This window comes from Calidris pugnax, unplaced genomic scaffold (assembly GCF_001431845.1).
Source record: "Calidris pugnax isolate Ruff unplaced genomic scaffold, ASM143184v1 scaffold2, whole genome shotgun sequence".
Classification (NCBI taxonomy): Eukaryota; Metazoa; Chordata; class Aves; order Charadriiformes; family Scolopacidae; genus Calidris; species Calidris pugnax.
The window spans coordinates 567,237-572,377 of NW_015090766.1; positions in this window are offsets into that span (position 1 = coordinate 567,237).

Sequence of the window (5,141 nt, forward strand, 5' to 3'; positions counted from 1 at the left end):
ACCCGCCTGGATGCAGTCCTGAGTAACATGCTATAGCTCTAGGCAATCCTGCTTCAGCAGGGGAGTTGGACTAGATGATCTCTATGGTCCCTTCCAACTCTAGAAATTCAGTGAAATTCAGTGAAATTCTGAGAATTTCTTCCAAGGCTTGGTTCGTATAAGGTCACATTACCCCTTTTAGCTTCAGAAACTAGGATTGACTCAATCTTTTTCATTTTGGAGAAGGACTTCTATTTGAGAAACTAGAGATACAATCTACTTAACTGATACACATTTTAAAAGTTTGTTTCCTCAAAGGTGGAGCTAACCTAAAATACTAGTAAAAAAAGAAATTTAATTTATTTAATTAGGAATCAACAATACTATCAGATCTCTTATATGAATAAAGTTTTGGGGTTGGGTTTTGGGGTTTTTTTGTTTGGTTTTTTTTCCTGGCCAATGTAATGAACTTACTAGTTTTGCACTCACCTAGATAGCCTTTCCTTATGGGAAAAAAAAAAAAAAAACCAAAGAGGAAAGCCAATGTCTATAATGAAAACAGGAATGCATTTTCCCATAAAATCTACCCTGCACACTTCAATACATGTCTTTTATTGTGGCAGTACCCATTAAACTTTTTTAATTTTAGTTTAAGAAAAATAAAAAATGACCTGGATGAGGGGACAGAGTATACCCTCGGAAAGTTTGCTGATGGCACAAAACTGAGAGGGGTGGCTGACACACCAGAAGGCTGTGCCACCATACAGCGAGACCTGGACAAGCTGGAGAGTTCAGCAGAGAGGAACCCAAAGAAGCTCAACAAGGGCAAGTGTAGGGTCCTGCACGGAAAGTTTGCTGATGGCACAAAACTGAGAGGGGTGGCTGACACACCAGAAGGCTGTGCCACCATACAGCGAGACCTGGACAAGCTGGAGAGTTCAGCAGAGAGGAACCCAAAGAAGCTCAACAAGGGCAAGTGTAGGGTCCTGCACCTTGGGAGGAATAACCCTATGCACCTGTAGAAATTAGGGGTTCACCTGCTGGAAAGCAGCTCTGCAGAGAGGGACCTTGGAGTCCTGGTGTACAACAGGATGACCATGAGCCAGCAATGTGCCCTTGTGCCCATGAAGACCAATGATATCCTGAGGTGCATTAAAAAGAGCATGGCCAGCAGGTTGAAGGAGGCCATCCTCCCCTTCTACTCTGCCCTGGTGAGGCCACATCTGGAATACTGTGTCCAGTTCTGGGTAAGAACTGGACAAGAAGGACAGAGAACTACCGGAGAGAGCCCAGCGGAGGGCTACAAAGATGATCAAGGAAGTGGAGCACCTCTATGGTGAGGAACGGCTGAGAGACCTGAGTCTGTTTAGTCTGGAGACGAGCAGACTGAGAGGGGACCTCATCAGTGCTTATAAATATCTAAAGGGAGGGTGTCAAGATGGTGGGGCCAGACTCTTTTCAATGTGCCCAGTGACAGAGCACCAGGCACAGGCACAAACTAGAACACAGGAAATTCCATCTCAACATGAGGAAAGACTTCTTTACTTTGAGGGTGACAGAGCACTGGAACAGGCTGCCCAGAGAGGTGGTGGAGTCTTCTTCGCTGGAGATACTCAAAACCTTGATGTGTCCCTGTCCAACCTGCTCTAGGTGAACCTGCTTTGGCAGGGGCATTGGACTAGATGATCTCCTGAAGATACCTTCCAACCCCTGCTATTCTGTGATTCTGGGACTCTGGGATCCTATTTATCCCTATGCTAGCAGAGAAACCAGAAGGTGAATTGTGGAAGGAAAGAGTTAAAACTAACTGGGTGGATCGGTGGTGGACTCTGGGATTCTATTTATCCCTATGCTAGCAGAGAAACCAGAAGGTGAATTGTGGAAGGAAAGAGTTAAAACTAACTGGGTGGATCGGTGGTGTTAATAAATGTTCATTTAAGACCTCTTTCATTATTTTAAACCGCATTTTCTCATGCAGAAGCATGAAACCATGGATCAATAAGCAAGGTACAGCATGTGATTTTTAAAATCTGTAGTTTTTTAAACATGGATAAATGTATGGTATGATGTCAAATAATCATGACTGTACAAGAAACATTACATCAACATATTTAGAATTAGCAATATTGTCTACTGTGGAATAACTCAGTATCTGTAAGAACATAATTAGTACGCACTACTCCATGTTGGTAACTGCAGCTACTAAGGCATTAGCAGCTGACTCCCACAGCTACAGTGGAATGCTCAATATGATATAACCATCCTTGGTGTCCAACCAGCATTGCTGTTTTTTCATGGATACTTCTTCCCTTCCCAATGCCCTGGCATCAGACCATCTATTCTAGGTACCTGCTAGTCTTTCCCTCTGGTAGGATTGCAAGTCATCTGAGCTCAATTGACCATTAGCTCTTTTTCCACCTGTAAATTGTGTGCAAGTAGAATATATAGACCTGGGACTGGAATTTTCAGATATTTGATTGTTTAGTTGAACAGAAATGGCAGACCAATCTGCCAAAGTCCATAAATCCCTGTCATGCACATCACAGAATCATCAAATCATCTAGGGTGGAAGGGACCTTTAAGATCATGGAGTCCAATCATTGACCTAACACTGCCACAATCACCACTAGGCTGTGTCCCCAAGCACCCATGTTTTAAAGATCTCCAGAGATGGCGACTCCACCACTTCCCTGGGCAGTCTGTTCCAATGTTTGATAACCCTTTTGGTGAACACATTTTTTCCAATATCCAATCTAAACCTCCCCTGGTGCAACTTGAGGCCATTTCCTCTTGTCCTGTCACTTCTTGCTTGGAAGAAGTGACCAACCCCCACCTCTCTACACCCTCCTTTCATGTAATTGTAGAGAGCAATAAGGTCTCCCCTCAGCCTCCTCTTCTCCAGACTGAACAACCCCAGCTCCCTCAGCCTCTCCTCATAAGACTTGTGCTCCAGACCCCTCACCAGCTTCGTTGCCCTTCTCTGGACACATGGATGCCACTCGTGTATGGCCTCCATGGTCTGTGCAAGAGTAATAAACACAGTGTCTACAGCATGTCACGCACTGTGCGTGCACAGGCCATCAGCCAGGAGCCTCAGCTGCAGGTCTGGGACATCCCACACCCATCAGGCGTGCCTGTTCCCTGCCTCTCCCTTGCCTCCCTCAAGAAGTATTGTACCCTCCACCCAGGACACAGACCAACTACACCACTTGCAAAAAGGAAAAAAAAAAAAAAAACCAAAAACAAACCAACAAAACCCAACATATTTCTCCACTTTCTTGTCATCCATATCCTCTATTGAGACTGCAGCCTTTCCCATGAAGAGTCTGCCACCCGAGTCTTTTGCACACGCAGGGATTTCTGCTATTCCCGGCCACTCCTGCGGGGCATTCCTCTTGGCAGCATCGGCTGTTTCTCCACCCAGGGCACGGTGTGATCCTGCAGGGATGAAGAGGCTGAAAACAGACGAAACCCGTAACAAGAACGCCGCGAACCGCCCCGGTTTTATTTCAAACAATATATTTCCGCAAGAACAAACGCCTACGACCCGCTGCCCGCCTTTTTCTCTCTGCTGTGGGCCGCGGGGCGGGCGGGCAGGGCATCCCCCGGGCTGCCGGTGGCCACCGGGCGGGAGGAGGCGCTGGCCCCGGCACCGGCAGGAGCTGGACGGCAGCACCACCGCGCGGGAACGGCACGGAGCAGGAGCCCGGCTGGGTCAGGGATGCGAACAGGCCAACAGCAAGAGTCCCTGCCGGCCCGGAGAGCGCTGCCACGGCGCCAAAATATCACAGCATGGCGGGGGTGGGAAGGCATCTTCAGGAGATCATCCGGTCCAACCCCCCTGCCGAAGCAGGTTGCACAGGAACGCGTCCGGGCGAGTTTTGGGTGGCTGGAAAGCTGCCTGGAGAAAAGAGACCTGGGGGTTCGAGTTGACAAACGGCTGAATATGAGCCGGCGTGTGCCCAGGTGGCCAAGAAAGCCAATGGCATTCTGGCTTGTATCAAAAATAGTGTGACCAGCAGAAGTAGGGAGGTGATTGTGCCCCTGTACTCAGCACTGGTGAGGCCACACCTCGAGTATTGTGTCCAGTTCTGGGCACCTCAATACAAGAGAGATATCGAGGTGCTGGAGCGAGTGCAGAGGAGGGCAATGAAGCTGGTGAGGGGGCTGGAAGACAAATCGTATGAAGAGCGGCTGAAGGAGCTGGGGCTGTTTAGTATGAGGAAGAGGAGGCTGAGGGGACACCTCATCACTCTCTGCAACTAAGTGAAAGGACACTGTAGAGAGGTTGGTGCTGGTCTCTTCTCACAGGTAATTAACAATAGAACAAGAGGGAACGGCTTCAAGCTCCAACAGGGGAGGTTTAGATTGAACATTAGGAAGGAATTTTTCACAGAAAGAGTGGTCGGGCATTGGAACAGGCTGCCCAGGGAGGGGGTGGAGTCACTTTGTAGAGTAGGGTAGATGGTTGGACTCGATGATCCCAAGGGTCTCTTCCAACCTAGACGATTCTATGATCCTATGATTCTTCAGAGAAGGAGACTCCACCACCTCTCTGTGCAGCCTGTCCCGGTGCTCTGTCACCCTCACAGTCACCCTCGCTGTGCTCCAGTTTGCACCCTTTGCCCCTGGTCCTGTCGCTGGGCACCTCTGGAAAGGGAATGGCCCCATCCTCTTGACACCCACCCTATAAGCATCGATGAGGTTTCTTCTCACTCGCTGTGGCTCCCCACTCAAAATATGACGATTAAGAAAAAAAACCCAAAACCAACCAAACAAAAAGCAAACAAACAAAACACCAAAAAACCACCCCAAACCAACCAACCAACCAACCAAAAAAAACCCCAACCAAACCAAAACCAAAACCAAACCACCCAAAACAAGATCAGAGTTAGGCACGGCAGGGCTAAGGGGTTAATTACATCTTGAAGGCGGAACGTCCAACAGGCATTAACGCACGCTCATTAACGCACGCTGTAAGGCGCGTGGCAGAAATGATGACTTCTCTTAATTGGCGCGTGTTAGCGGGGCTGCAAGGAGTGAAACGGGGTGCTGGGGGGGTCACCCGGGGGAGAAAAAAGCTTCAAGGCAACGAGGCTCCGGGAGGAAGATGGGGCGAGTTGAGCCACAACGAGCCGCCGCGGGGAAGGAGAGTGGGGGGT